Genomic DNA, 15,638 nt, shown 5'->3' on the forward strand with positions numbered 1-15,638 from the left:
ACGTCGAAGCCCTGTTCGTCAGGGAAAGCCCGGAGCCCCGATGTCTGTGGTGCTGTAGATGCGCTGCCAATGGCCGCTGAGGAGCAGCAGGGGCTTGACTGGCTGACACTTTTTGTGTGGCAGCAATCGTCAGACGTTCGTGATTTTTCGGGTTTTTTTGGAGTGGGCGCCCAGGTGCAGCTGGTGGTAAACGTCGAAGCCCTTTTCGTCAGGGAAAGCCCAGAGCCCCGATGTCTGTGGTGCTGTAGATGCGCTGCCAATGGTCAGTGAGGAGCAGCAAGAGCTTGACTGGCTGGCACTTTTTGTGTGGGAGCAATCGTCCGACGTTCATGATTTTTCGGGGTTTTTTTCAGTGGGCCCCCCAGATGCAGCTGGTGGTAAACATCGAAGCCCTGTTCGTCAGGGAGTGCCCGGAGCCCCGATGTCTCTGGTGCGGTAGATGCGCTGCCAATGGCCGCTGAGGAGCAGCAGGAGCTTGACTGGCTGGCACTTTCCGTGTGGGAGCAATCGTCCGACGTTCGTGATTTTTCGGGTTTTTTTGGCGTGGGCGACCAGGTGCAGATGGTGGTAAACATCGAAGCCCTGTTCGTCAGGGAGTGCCCGGAGCCCCGATGTCTCTGGTGCGGTAGATGCGCTGCCAATGGCCGCTGAGGAGCAGCAGGAGCTTGACTGGCTGGCACTTTCCGTGTGGGAGCAATCGTCCGACGTTCGTGATTTTTCGGGTTTTTTTGGCGTGGGCGACCAGGTGCAGATGGTGGTAAACGTCGAAGCCCTGTTCGTCAGGGAAAGCCCGGAGCCCCGATGTCTGTGGTGCTGTAGATGCGCTGCCAATGGCCGCTGAGGAGCAGCAAGAGCTTGACTGGCTGGCACTTTTTGTGTGGGGGCAATCGTCCGACGTTCATGATTTTTCGGGTTTTTTTGGAGTGGGCGCCCAGGTGCAGCTGGTGGTAAACGTCGAAGCCCTGTTCGTCAGGGAAAGCCCGGAGCCCCGATGTCTGTGGTGCTGTAGATGCGCTGACAATGGCCGGGGAGGAGCAGCAAGAGCTTGACTGGCTGGCACTTTCGGTGTGGGAGCAATCGTCCGATGTTCGTGATTTTTCGGGGTTTTCTTTTCAGTGGGCGCCCAGGTGCAGCTGGTGGTAAACGTCGAAGCCCTGTTCGTCAGGGAAAGCCCGGAGCACCGATGTGTGTGGTGCTGTAGATGCGCTGCCAATGGCCGGTGAGGAGCAGCAGGAGCTTGACTGGCTGGCACTTTCGGTGTGGGAGCAATTGTCCGATGTTCGTGATTTTTCGGGGTTTTTTTCAGTGGGCCCCCCAGGTGCAGCTGGTGGTAAACGTCGAAGCCCTGTTCGTGAGGGAAAGCCTGGAGCCCCGATGTCTGTGGTGCTGTAGATGGGCTGCCAATGGCCGGCGATGAGCAGCAAGAGCTTGACTGGCTGGCACTTTTTGTGTGGGAGCAATCGTCCGACATTCGTGATTTTTTGGGTTTTTTTTTAGTGGGCGCCCAGACGCAGCTGGTGGTAAACGTCGAAGCCCTGTTCGTCAGGGAAAGCCCGGAGCCCCGATGTCTGTGGTGCTGTAGATGCGCTGCCAATGGCCGGTGAGGAGCAGCAGGAGCTTGACTGGCTGGCACTTCTTGTGTGGGAGCAATCGTTCGACGTTCGTGATTTTTCGGGTTTTTTTTGGCGTGGGCGACCAGGTGCAGATGGTGGTAAACGTCGAAGCCCTGTTCGTCAGGGAAAGCCCGGAGCCCCGATGTCTGTGGTGCTGTAGATGCGCTGCCAATGGCCGGTGAGGAGTAGCAAGAGCTTGAGTTGCTGGCACTTTCGGTGTGGGAGCAATCGTCCAACGTTCGTGATTTTTCTTGGGTTTTTTTCCAATGGGCGCCCAGGTGCAGGTGGTGGTAAACGTCGAAGCCCTGTTCGTCAGGGAAAGCCTGGAGCCCCGATGTCTGTGGTGCTGTAGATGCGCTGCCAATGGCCGGTGAGGAGCAGCAAGAGCTTGACTGGCTGGCACTTTTGGTGTGGGAGCAATCGTCCGACGTTCGTGATTTTTCGGGTTTTTTTTGGAGTGGGCGCCCAGGTGCAGGTGGTGGTAAATGTTGAAACCCTGTTCGTGAGGGAAAGCCCGGAGCCCCGATGTCTGTGGTGCTGTAGATGGGCTGCCAATGGCCGGTGAGGAGCAGCAAGAGCTTGAGTTGCTGGCATTTTCGGTGTGGGAGCAATCGTCCGACATTCGTGATTTTTTGGGGTTTTTTTCCAATGGGTGTCCAGGTGCAGATGGTGGTAAACGTCGAAGCCCTGTTCGTCAGGGAAAGCCTGGATGCGTGATGTCTGTGGTGCTGTAGATGCGCTGCCAATGGCCGGGGAGGAGCAGCAAGAGCTTGAGTGGCTGGCACATTCGGTGTGGGAGCAATCGTCCGATGTTCGTGATTTTTCGGGGTTTTTTTCAGTGGGCCCCCCATGTGCAGCTGGTGGTAAACGTCGAAGCCCTGTTCGTGAGGGAAAGCCTGGAGCCCCTATGTCTGTGGTGCTGTAGATGGGCTGCCAATGGCCGGTGATGAGCAGCAAGAGCTTGACTGGCTGGCACTTTTTGTGTGGGAGCAATCGTCAGACGTTCGTGATTTTTCGGGTTTTTTTGGCGTGGGCGACCAGGTGCAGATGGTGGTAAACGTCGAAGCCCTGTTCGTCAGGGAAAGCCCGGAGCCCCGATGTCTGTGGTGCTGTAGATGCGCTGCCAATGGCCGGTGAGGAGCAGCAGGAGCTTGACTGGCTGGCACTTTTTGTGTGGGAGCAATCGTCCGACGTACATGATTTTTCGGGTTTTTTTGGAGTGGGCGCCCAGGTGCAGCTGGTGGTAAACGTCGAAGCCCTGTTCGTCAGGGAAAGCCCGGAGCCCCGATGTCTGTGCTGCTGTAGATGCGCTGCCAATGGCCGGTGAGGAGCAGCAAGAGCTTGACTGGCTGACACTTTCGGTGTGGGAGCAATCGTCCGACGCTCGTGATTTTTCGGGTTTTTTTGGAGTGGGCGACCCGGTGCAGCTGGTGGTAAACGTCGAAGGCCTGTTCATCAGGGAAAGCCCGGAGTCCCGATGTCTGTGGTGCTGTAGATGCGCTGCCAATGGCCGGGGAGGAGCAGCAAGAGCTTGACTGGCTGGCACTTTCGGTGTGGGAGCAATCGTCCGATGTTCGTGATTTTTCGGGGTTTTCTTTTCAGTGGGCGCCCAGGTGCAGCTGGTGGTAAACGTCGAAGCCCTGTTCGTCAGGGAAAGCCCGGAGCCCCGATGTCTGTGGTGCTGTAGATGCGCTGCCAATGGCCGCTGAGGAGCAGCAAGAGCTTGAGTGGCTGGCACTTTCGGTGTGGGAGCAATCGTCCGATGTTCGTGATTTTTCGGGGTTTTTTTCAGTGGGCCCCCCAGGTGCAGCTGGTGGTAAACGTCGAAGCCCTGTTCGTCAGGGAAAGCCCGGAGCCCCTATGTCTGTGGTGCTGTAGATGGGCTGCCAATGGCCGGTGATGAGCAGCAAGAGCTTGACTGGCTGGCACATTTTGTGTGGGAGCAATCGTCCGACATTCGTGATTTTTTGGGTTTTTTTTTAGTGGGCGCCCAGACGCAGCTGGTGGTAAACGTCGAAGCCCTGTTCGTCAGGGAAAGCCCGGAGCCCCGATGTCTGTGGTGCTGTAGATGCGCTGCCAATGGCCGGTGAGGAGTAGCAAGAGCTTGAGTTGCTGCCACTTTCGGTGTGGGAGCAATCGTCCAACGTTCGTGATTTTTCTTGGGTTTTTTTCCAATGGGCGCCCAGGTGCAGGTGGTGGTAAACGTCGAAGCCCTGTTCATCAGGGAAAGCCCGGAGCCCCGATGTCTGTGGTGCTGTAGATGCGCTGCCAATGGCCGCTGAGGAGCAGCAGGAGCTTGACTGGCTGGAACTTTTTGTGTGGGAGCAATCGTCCGACGTTCGTGATTTTTCGGGTTATTTTGGAGTGTGCGACCAGGTGCAGCTGCTGGTAAACGTCAAAGCCCTGTTCGTCAGGGAAATCCCGGAGCCCCGATGTCTGTCGTGCTGTAGATGCGCTGCCAATGGCCAGTTTGATACAGCAAGAGCTTGACTGGCTGGCACTTTCGGAGTGGGAGCAATCGTCCTACGTTCATGACTTTCGGGGTTTTTTTCAGTGGGCCCCCCAGGTGCAGCTGGTGGTAAACGTCGAAGCCCTGTACGTCAGGGAAAGCCCGGAGCCCCAGTGTCTGTGGTGCTGTAGATGCGCTGCCAGTGGCCGGTGATGAGGAGCAAGAGCTTGAGTTGCTGGCACTTTTTGTGTGGGAGCAATCGTCCAACGTTCATGATTTTCTTGGGTTTTTTTCCAATGGGCGCCCAGACGCAGCTGGTGGTAAACGTCGAAGCCCTGTTCGTCAGGGAAAGCCCGGAGCCCCGATGTCTGTGGTGCTGTAGATGCGCTGCCAATGGCCGCTGAGGAGCAGCAAGAGCTTGACTGGCTGGCACTTTTTTTGTAGGAGCAATCGTCCGACGTTCGTGATTTTTCGGGTTTTTTTGGAGTGGGCGCCCAGGTGCAGCTGGTGGTAAACGTCGAAGCCCTGTTCGTGAGGGAAAGCCTGGAGCCCCGATGTCTGTGGTGCTGTAGATGCGCTGCCAATGGCCGGTGAGGAGTAGCAAGAGCTTGAGTTGCTGGCACTTTCGGTGTGGGAGCAATCGTCCAACGTTCGTGATTTTTCTTGGTTTTTTTTCCAATGGGCGCCCAGGTGCAGGTGGTGGTAAACGTCGAAGCCCTGTTCGTCAGGGAAAGCCCGGAGCCCCGATGTCTGTGGTGCTGTAGATGCGCTGCCAATGGCCGGTGAGGAGCAGCAAGAGCTTGACTGGCTGGCACTTTTGGTGTGGGAGCAATCGTCCGACGTTCATGATTTTTCGGGTTTTTTTTGGAGTGGTCGCCCAGGTGCAGGTGGTGGTAAATGTTGAAGCCCTGTTCGTCAGGGAAAGCCCGGAGCCCCGATGTCTGTGGTGCTGTAGATGGGCTGCCAATGGCCGGTGAGGAGCAGCAAGAGCTTGAGTTGCTGGCATTTTCGGTGTGGGAGCAATCGTCCAACGTTCGTGATTTTTCTTGGGTTTTTTTCCAATGGGTGTCCAGGTGCAGATGGTGGTAAACGTCGAAGCCCTGTTCGTCAGGGAAAGCCCGGAGGCCTGATGTCTGTGGTGCTGTAGATGCGCTGCCAATGGCCGGGGAGGAGCAGCAAGAGCTTGAGTGGCTGGCACTTTCGGTGTGGGAGCAATCGTCCGATGTTCATGATTTTTCGGGTTTTTTTTCAGTGGGCCCCCCATGTGCAGATGGTGGTAAACGTCGAAGCCCTGTTCGTCAGGGAAAGCCCGGAGCCCCGATGTCTGTGGTGCTGTAGATGCGCTGCCAATGGCCGCTGAGGAGCAGCAGGAGCTTGACTGGCTGGCACTTTTTGTGTGGGAGCAATCGTCCGACGTACATGATTTTTCGGGTTTTTTTGGAGTGGGCGCCCAGGTGCAGCTGGTGGTAAACGTCGAAGCCCTGTTCGTCAGGGAAAGCCCGGAGCCCCGATGTCTCTGGTGCGGTAGATGCGCTGCCAATGGCCGCTGAGGAGCAGCAGGAGCTTGACTGGCTGGCACTTTTTTTGTGGGAGCAATCGTCCGACGTTCGTGATTTTTCGGGTTTTTTTGGCGTGGGCGACCAGGTGCAGATGGTGGTAAACGTCGAAGCCCTGTTCGTCAGGGAAAGCCCGGAGCCCCGATGTCTGTGGTGCTGTAGATGCGCTGCCAATGGCCGGTGAGGAGTAGCAAGAGCTTGAGTTGCTGGCACTTTCGGTGTGGGAGCAATCGTCCAACGTTCGTGATTTTTCTTGGGTTTTTTTCCAATGGGCGCCCAGGTGCAGGTGGTGGTAAAAGTCAAAGCCCTGTTCGTCAGGGAAAGCCCGGAGCCCCGATGTCTGTGGTGCTGTAGATGCGCTGCCAATGGCCGCTGAGGAGCAGGAAGAGCTTGACTGGCTGGCACTTTTTGTGTGGGAGCAATCGTCCGACGTTCGTGATTTTTTGGGGTTTTTTTTAGTGGGCCCCCCAGGTGCAGGTGGTGGTAAACGTCGAAGCCCTGTTCGTCAGGGAAAGCCTGGAGCCCCGATGTCTGTGGTGCTGTAGATGCGCTGCCAATGGCCGGTGAGGAGCAGCAGGAGCTTGACTGGCTGGCACTTTTTTTGTGGGAGCAATCGTCCGACGTTCGTGATTTTTCGGGTTTTTTTGGAGTGGGCGACCAGGTGCAGCTGGTGGTAAACGTCGAAGCCCTGTTCGTCAGGGAAAGCCCGTAGCCCCGATGTCTGTGGTGCTGTAGATGCGCTGCCAATGGCCGGTGAGGAGTAGCAAGAGCTTGAGTTGCTGGCACTTTCGGTGTGGGAGCAATCGTCCAACGTTCGTGATTTTTCTTGGGTTTTTTTCCAATGGGCGCCCAGGTGCAGGTGGTGGTAAACGTCGAAGCCCTGTTCGTCAGGGAAAGCCCGGAGCCCCGATGTCTGTGGTGCTGTAGATGCACTGCCAATGGCCGGTGAGGAGCAGCAAGAGCTTGACTGGCTGGCACTTTCGGTGTGGGAGCAATCGTCCGACGTTCGTGATTTTTCGGGGTTTTTTTGGAGTGGGCGCCCAGGTGCAGCTGGTGGTAAACGTCGAAGCCCTGTTCGTCAGGGAAAGCCCGGAGCCCCGATGTCTGTGGTGCTGTAGATGCGCTGCCAATGGCCGCTGAGGAGCAGCAGGAGCTTGACTGGCTGGCACTTCTTGTGTGGGAGCAATCGTCCAACGTTCGTGATTTTTCGGGTTTTTTTGGAGTGGGCGACCAGGTGCAGCTGGTGGTAAATGTCGAAGCCCTGTTCGTCAGGGAAAGCCCGGAGCCCCGATGTCTGTGGTGCTGTAGATGCTCTGCCAATGGCCGGGTAGGAGCAGCAAGTGCTTGACTGGCTGGCACTTTCGGTGTGGGAGCAATCGTCCAACGTTCGTGATTTTTCTTGGGTTTTTTTCCAAATGGCGCCCAGGTGCAGCTGGTGGTAAACGTCGAAGCCCTGTTCGTCAGGGAAAGCCCGGAGCCCCGATGTCTGTGGTGCTGTAGATGTGCTGCCAATGGCCGGTGAGGAGCAGCAGGAGCTTGACTGGCTGGCACTTTTTTTGTGGGAGCAATCGTCCGACGTTCGTGATTTTTTGGGTTTTTTTGGCCTGGGCGACCAGGTGCAGCTGGTGGTAAACGTCGAAGCCCTGTTCGTCAGGGAAAGCCCGGAGCCCCGATGTCTGTGGTGCTGTAGATGCGCTGCCAATGGCCGGTGAGGAGTAGCAAGAGCTTGAGTTGCTGGCACTTTCGGTGCGGGAGCAATCGTCCAACGTTCGTGATTTTTCTTGGGTTTTTTTCCAATGGGCGCCCAGGTGCAGGTGGTGGTAAACGTCGAAGCCCTGTTCGTCAGGGAAAGCCCGGAGCCACGATGTCTGTGGTGCTGTAGATGCGCTGCCAATGGCCGCTGAGGAGCAGCAGGAGCTTGACTGGCTGGCACTTCTTGTGTGGGAGCAATCGTCCGACGTTCGTGATTTTTCGGGTTTTTTTTGGAGTGGGCGCCCAGATGCAGCTGGTGGTAAATGTCGAAGCCCTGTTCGTCAGGGAAAGCCCGGAGCCCCGATGTCTGTGGTGCTGTAGATGCGCTGCCAACGGCCAGGGAGGAGCAGCAAAAGCTGGACTGGCTTGCACTTTCGGAGTGGGAGCAATCGACCGACGTCCATGATTTTTCGGGTTTTTTTGGAGTGGGCGCCCAGGTGCAGCTGGTGGTAAACGTCGAAGCCCTGTTCGTCAGGGAAAGCCCGGAGCCCCAATGTCTGTGGTGCTGTAGATGTGCTGCCAATGGCCGGTGGTGAGCAGCAAGAGCTTGAGTTGCTGGCAATTTCGGTGTGGGAGCAATCATCCAACGTTCGTGATTTTTCTTGGGTTTTTTTCCAATGGGCGCCCAGGTGCAGGTGGTGGTAAACGTCGAAGCCCTGTTTGTCAGGGAAAGCCCGGAGCCCCGATGTCTGTGGTGCTGTAGATGCGCTGCCAATGGCCGGTGAGGAGCAGCAAGAGCTTGACTGGCTGGCATTTTCGGTGTGGGAGCAATCGTCCGACGTTCGTGATTTTTTGGGGTTTTTTTCAGTGGGCCCCCCAGGTGCAGCTGGTGGTAAAGGTCGAAGCCCTGTTCGTCAGGGAAAGCCCGGAGCCCCGATGTCTGTGGTGCTGTAGATGCGCTGCCAATGGCCGGGGAGGAGCAGCAAGAGATTGACTGGCTGGCACTTTCGGTGTGGGAGCAATCGTCCGATCTTCGTGATTTTTCAGGGTTTTTTTGGAGTGGGCGCCCAGGTGCAGCTGGTGGTAAAAGTCGAAGCCCCGTTTGTCAGGGAAAGCCCGGAGCCCCGATGTCTGTCGTGCTGTAGATGCGCTGCCAATGGCCGCTGAGGAGCAGCAGGAGCTTGACTGGCTGACACTTTTTGTGTGGCAGCAATCGTCAGACGTTCGTGATTTTTCAGGTTTTTTTGGAGTGGGCGCCCAGGTGCAGCTGGTGGTAAACGTCGAAGCCCTGTTCGTCAGGGAAAGCCCGGAGCCCCGATGTCTGTGGTGCTGTAGATGCGCTGCCAACGGCCGGTGAGGAGCAGCAAGAGCTTGACTGGCTGGCACTTTTGGTGTGGGAGCAATCGTCCGACGTTCATGATTTTACGGGGTTTTTTTCAGTGGGCCCCCCAGGTGCAGCTGGTGGTAAACGTCGAAGCCCTGTTCGTCAGGGAAAGCCCGGAGCCCCAATGTCTGTGGTGCTGTAGATGTGCTGCCAATGGCCGGTGAGGAGCAGCAAGAGCTTGAGTTGCTGGCAATTTCGGTGTGGGAGCAATCATCCAACGTTCGTGATTTTTCTTGGGTTTTTTTCCAATGGGCGCCCAGGTGCAGGTGGTGGTAAACGTCGAAGCCCTGTTTGTCAGGGAAAGCCCGGAGCCCCGATGTCTGTGGTGCTGTAGATGCGCTGCCAATGGCCGGTGAGGAGCAGCAAGAGCTTGACTGGCTGGCATTTTCGGTGTGGGAGCAATCGTCCGACGTTCGTGATTTTTCGGGTTTTTCTGGAGTGGGCGACCAGGCGCAGGTGGTGGTAAATGTCGAAGCCCTGTTCGTCAGGGAAAGCCCGGAGCCCCGATGTCTGTGGTGCTGTAGATGCGCTGCCAATGGCCGCTGAGGAGCAGCAGGAGCTTCACTGGCTGGCACTTTTTGTGTGGGAGCAATCGTCCGACGTTCGTGATTTTTCGGGTTTTTTTTTAGTGAGCGCTCAGGCGCAGCTGGTGGTAAATGTCGAAGCACTGTTCGTCAGGGAAAGCCCAGAGCCCCGATGTCTGTGGCGCTGTAGATGCGCTGCCAATGGCCGGGGAGGAGCAGCAAGAGCTTGACTGGCTGGCACTTTTGGTGTGGGAGCAATCGTCCGACGTTCATGATTTTTTGGGGTTTTTTTCAGTGGGCCCCCCAGGTGCAGCTGGTGGTAAACGTCGAAGCCCTGTTCGTCAGGGAAAGCCCGGAGCCCCGATGTCTGTGGTGCTGTAGATGCGCTGCCAATGGCCGGGGAGAAGCAGCAAGAGATTGACTGGCTGGCACTTTCGGTGTGGGAGCAATCGTCCGATGTTCGTGATTTTTCGGGGTTTTTTTGGAGTGGGCGCCCAGGTGCAGCTGGTGGTAAATATCGAAGTCCTGTTCGTCAGGGAAAGCCCGGAGCCCCGATGTCTGTGGTGCTGTAGATGCGCTGCCAATGGCCGCTGAGGAGCAGCAGGAGCTTGACTGGCTGACACTTTTTGTGTGGCAGCAATCGTCAGACGTTCGTGATTTTTCGGGTTTATTTGGAGTGGGTGCCCAGGTGCAGCTGGTGGTAAACGTCGAAGCCCTGTTCGTCAGGGAAAGCCCGGAGCCCCGATGTCTGTGGTGCTGTAGATGCGCTGCCAATGGCCGGTGAGGAGCAGCAGGAGCTTGACTGGCTGGCACTTTTTTTGTGGGAGCAATCGTCCGACGTTCGTGATTTTTCGGGTTTTTTTGGAGTGGGCGACCAGGTGCAGATGGTGGTAAACGTCGAACCCCTGTTCGTCAGGGAAAGCCCGTAGCCCCGATGTCTGTGGTGCTGTAGATGCGCTGCCAATGGCCGGTGAGGAGTAGCAAGAGCTTGAGTTGCTGGCACTTTCGGTGTGGGAGCAATCGTCCAACGTTCGTGATTTTTCTTGGGTTTTTTTCCAATGGGCGCCCAGGTGCAGGTGGTGGTAAACGTCGAAGCCCTGTTCGTCAGGGAAAGCCCGGAGCCCCGATGTCTGTGGTGCTGTAGATGCACTGCCAATGGCCGGGGAGCAGCAGCAAGAGCTTGACTGGCTGGCACTTTCGGTGTGGGAGCAATCGTCCGACGTTCGTGATTTTTCGGGGTTTTTTTGGAGTGGGCGCCCAGGTGCAGCTGGTGGTAAACGTCGAAGCCCTGTTCGTCAGGGAAAGCCCGGAGCCCCGATGTCTGTGGTGCTGTAGATGCGCTGCCAATGGCCGCTGAGGAGCAGCAGGAGCTTGACTGGCTGGCACTTCTTGTGTGGGAGCAATCGTCCGACGTTCGTGATTTTTCGGGTTTTTTTGGAGTGGACTCCCAGGTGCAGCTGGTGGTAAATGTCGAAGCCCTGTTCGTCAGGGAAAGCCCGGAGCCCCGATGTCTGTGGTGCTGTAGATGCTCTGCCAATGGCCGGGTAGGAGCAGCAAGTGCTTGACTGGCTGGCACTTTCGGTGTGGGAGCAATCGTCCAACGTTCGTGATTTTTCTTGGGTTTTTTTCCAAATGGCGCCCAGGTGCAGGTGGTGGTAAACGTCGAAGCCCTGTTCGTCAGGGAAAGCCCGGAGCCCCGATGTCTGTGGTGCTGTAGATGCGCTGCCAATGGCCGGTGAGGAGTAGCAAGAGCTTGAGTTGCTGGCACTTTCGGTGTGGGAGCAATCGTCCAACGTTCGTGATTTTTCTTGGGTTTTTTTCCAATGGGCGCCCAGGTGCAGGTGGTGGTAAACGTCGAAGCCCTGTTCGTCAGGGAAAGCCCGGAGCCCCGATGTCTGTGGTGCTGTAGATGCGCTGCCAATGGCCGGTGAGGAGCAGCAGGAGCTTGACTGGCTGGCACTTCTTGTGTGGGAGCAATCGTCCGACGTTCGTGATTTTTCGGGTTTTTTTTGGAGTGGGCGCCCAGATGCAGCTGGTGGTAAATGTCGAAGCCCTGTTCGTCAGGGAAAGCCCGGAGCCCCGATGTCTGTGGTGCTGTAGATGCGCTGCCAACGGCCAGGGAGGAGCAGCAAAAGCTGGACTGGCTTGCACTTTCGGAGTGGGAGCAATCGACCGACGTTCGTGATTTTTCGGGTTTTTTTGGAGTGGGCGCCCAGGTGCAGCTGGTGGTAAACTTCGAAGCCCTGTTCGTCAGGGAAAGCCCGGAGCCCCAATGTCTGTGGTGCTGTAGATGCGCTGCCAATGGCCGGTGGTGAGCAGCAAGAGCTTGAGTTGCTGGCAATTTCGGTGTGGGAGCAATCATCCAACGTTCGTGATTTTTCTTGGGTTTTTTTACAATGGGCGCCCAGGTGCAGGTGGTGGTAAACGTCGAAGCCCTGTTCGTCAGGGAAAGCCCGGAGCCCCGATGTCTGTGGTGCTGTAGATGCGCTGCCAATGGCCGGTGAGGAGCAGCAAGAGCTTGACTGGCTGGCATTTTCGGTGTGGGAGCAATCGTCCGACGTTCGTGATTTTTTGGGGTTTTTTTCAGTGGGCCCCCCAGGTGCAGCTGGTGGTAAACGTCGAAGCCCTGTTCGTCAGGGAAAGCCCGGAGCCCCGATGTCTGTGGTGCTGTAGATGCGCTGCCAATGGCCGGTGAGGAGCAGCAAGAGATTGACTGGCTGGCACTTTCGGTGTGGGAGCAATCGTCCGATCTTCGTGATTTTTCAGGGTTTTTTTGGAGTGGGCGCCCAGGTGCAGCTGGTGGTAAAAGTCGAAGCCCCGTTTGTCAGGGAAAGCCCGGAGCCCCGATGTCTGTCGTGCTGTAGATGCGCTGCCAATGGCCGCTGAGAAGCAGCAGGAGCTTGACTGGCTGACACTTTTTGTGTGGCAGCAATCGTCAGACGTTCGTGATTTTTCGGGTTTTTTTGGAGTGGGTGCCCAGGTGCAGCTGGTGGTAAACGTCGAAGCCCTGTTCGTCAGGGAGTGCCCGGAGCCCCAGTGTCTGTGGTGCTGTAGATGCGCTGCCAATGGCCGGTGAGGAGCAGCAAGAGCTTGACTGGCTGGCACTTTCGGTGTGGGAGCAATCGTCCGACCTTCATGATTTTTCGGGGTTTTTTTCAGTGGGCCCCCCAGGTGCAGGTGGTGGTAAACGTCGAAGCCCTGTTCCTCAGGGAAAGCCCGGAGCCCCGATGTCTGTGGTGCTGTAGATGCGCTGCCAATGGCCGGTGAGGAGCAACAGGAGCTTGACTGGCTGGCACTTTTTTTGTGGGAGCAATCGTCCGACGTTCGTGATTTTTTGGGTTTTTTTGGCGTGGGCGACCAGGTGCAGATGGTGGTAAACGTCGAAGCCCTGTTCGTCAGGGAAAGCCCGGAGCCCCGATGTCTGTGGTGCTGTAGATGCCCTGCCAGTGGCCGGTGAGGAGCAGCAGGAGCTTGACTGGCTGGCACTTCTTGTGTGGGAGCAATCGTCCGACGTTCGTGATTTTTCTTGGGTTTTTTTCCAATGGGCGCCCAGGTGCATGTGGTGGTAAACGTCGAAGCCCTATTCGTCAGGGAAAGCCCAGAGCCCCGATGTCTGTGGTGCTGTAGATGCACTGCCAATGGCCGGGGAGCAGCAGCAAGAGCTTGACTGGCTGGCACTTTCGGTGTGGGAACAATCGTCCGATCTTCGTGATTTTTCGGGGTTTTTTTGGAGTGGGCGCCCAGGTGCAGCTGGTGGTAAACGTCGAAGCCCTGTTCGTCAGGGAAAGCCCGGAGCCCCGATGTCTGTGGTGCTGTAGATGCGCTGCCAATGGCCGCTGAGGAGCAGCAGGAGCTTGACTGGCTGGCACTTCTTGTGTGGGAGCAATCGTCCGACGTTCGTGATTTTTCGGGTTTTTTTTGGAGTGGGCGCCCAGATGCAGCTGGTGGTAAATGTCGAAGCCCTGTTCGTCAGGGAAAGCCCGGAGCCCCGATGTCTGTGGTGCTGTAGATGCGCTGCCAACGGCCGGTGAGGAGCAGCAGGAGCTGGACTGGCTTGCACTTTCGGAGTGGGAGCAATCGACCGACGTTCGTGATTTTTCTTGGGTTTTTTTCCAATGGGCGCCCAGGTGCATGTGGTGGTAAACGTCGAAGCCCTATTCGTCAGGGAAAGCCCAGAGCCCCGATGTCTGTGGTGCTGTAGTTGCACTGCCAATGGCCGGGGAGCAGCAGCAAGAGCTTGACTGGCTGGCACTTTCGGTGTGGGAGCAATCGTCCAACGTTCGTGATTTTTCTTGGGTTTTTTTCCAATGGGCGCCCAGGTGCAGGTGGTGGTAAACGTCGAAGCCCTGTTCGTCAGGGAAAGCTCAGAGCCCCGATGTCTGTGGTGCTGTAGATGTGCTGCCAATGGCCGCTGAGGAGCAGCAGGAGCTTGACTGGCTGACACTTTTTGTGTGGCAGCAATCGTCAGACGTTCGTGATTTTTCAGGTTTTTTTGGAGTGGGCGCCCAGGTGCAGCTGGTGGTAAACGTCGAAGCCCTGTTCGTCAGGGAAAGCCCAGAGCCCCGATGTCTGTGGTGCTGTAGATGCGCTGCCAACGGCCGGGGAGGAGCAGCAAGAGCTTGACTGGCTGGCACTTTTGGTGTGGGAGCAATCGTCCGACGTTCATGATTTTTCGGGGTTTTTTTCAGTGGGCCCCCCAGGTGCAGCTGGTGGTAAACGTCGAAGCCCTGTTCGTCAGGGAAAGCCCGGAGCCCTGATGTCTGTGGTGCTGTAGATGCGCTGCCAATGGCCGCTGAGAAGCAGCAGGAGCTTGACTGGCTGACACTTTTTGTGTGGCAGCAATCGTCAGACGTTCGTGATTTTTCGGGTTTTTTTGGAGTGGGTGCCCAGGTGCAGCTGGTGGTAAACGTCGAAGCCCTGTTCGTCAGGGAGTGCCCGGAGCCGCAGTGTCTGTGGTGCTGTAGATGCGCTGCCAATGGCCGGTGATGAGCAGCAAGAGCTTGAGTGGCTGGCACTTTCGGTGTGGGAGCAATCGTCCGACCTTCATGATTTTTCGGGGTTTTTTTCAGTGGGCCCCCCAGGTGCAGCTGGTGGTAAACGTCGAAGCCCTGTTCGTCAGGGAAAGCCCGGAGCCCCGATGTCTGTGGTGCTGTAGATGTGCTGCCAATGGCCGGTGAGGAGTAGCAAGAGCTTGAGTTGCTGGCACTTTCGGTGTGGGAGCAATCGTCCAACGTTCGTGATTTTTCTTGGGTTTTTTTCCAATGGGCGCCCAGGTGCAGGTGGTGGTAAACGTCGAAGCCCTGTTCGTCAGGGAAAGCCCGGAGCCCCGATGTCTGTGGTGCTGTAGATGCGCTGCCAATGGCCGGTGAGGAGCAGCAAGAGCTTGACTGGCTGGCACTTTTGGTGTGGGAGCAATCGTCCGATCTTGATGAGTTTTCGGGGTTTTTTTGGAGTGGGCGCCCAGGTGCAGCTGGTAGTATATATCGAAGCCCTGTTCGTCAGGGAGTGCCCGGAGCCCCGATGTCTGTGGTGCTGTAGATGCGCTGCCAATGGCCGGGGAGGAGCAGCAAGAGCTTGACTGGCTGGCACTTTCGGTGTGGGTGCAATCGTCCGACGTTCGTGATTTTTCGGGTTTTTTTGGAGTGGGTGCCCAGGTGCAGCTGGTGGTAAATGTCGAAGCCCTGTTCGTCAGGGAAAGCCCGGAGCCCCGATGTCTGTGGTGCTGTAGATGCGCTGCCAATGGCCGGTGAGGAGCAGCAAGAGCTTGACTGGCTGGCACTTTCGGTGTGGGAGCAATCGTCCGACGTTCGTGATTTTTCGGGTTTTTTTGGCGTGGGCGACCAGGTGCGGATGGTGGTAAACGTCGAAGCCCTGTTCGTCAGGGAAAGCCCGGAGCCCCGATGTCTGTGGTGCTGTAGATGCACTGCCAATGGCCGGTGAGGAGCAGCAAGAGCTTGACTGGCTGGCACTTTCGGTGTGGGAGCAATCGTCCGACGTTCGTGATTTTTCGGGTTTTTTTGGAGTGGGCGCCCAGGTGCAGCTGGTGGTAAATGTCGAAGCCCTGTTCGTCAGGGAAAGCCCGGAGCCCCGATGTCTGTGGTGCTGTAGATGCGCTGCCAACGGCCGGGGAGGAGAGCAAAAGCTGGACTGGCTTGGACTTTCGGAGTGGGAGCAATCGACCGACGTTCGTGATTTTTCGGTTTTTTTGGAGTGGGCGACCAGGTGCAGCTGGTGGTAAACGTCGAAGCCCTGTTCGTCAGGGAAAGCCCGGAGCCCCGATGTCTGTGGTGCTGTAGATGCGCTGCCAGTGGCCGGGGAGGAGCAGCAAGAGCTTGACTGGCTGGCATTTTCGGTGTGGGAGCAATCGTCCGACGTTCGTGATTTTTCGGGTTTTTTTTCAGTGGGCGCCCAGGTGCAGGT

This window comes from Chlamydotis macqueenii, chromosome W, assembly GCF_036417535.1.
Source record: "Chlamydotis macqueenii isolate bChlMac1 chromosome W, bChlMac1.mat, whole genome shotgun sequence".
NCBI lineage: Eukaryota > Metazoa > Chordata > Aves > Otidiformes > Otididae > Chlamydotis > Chlamydotis macqueenii.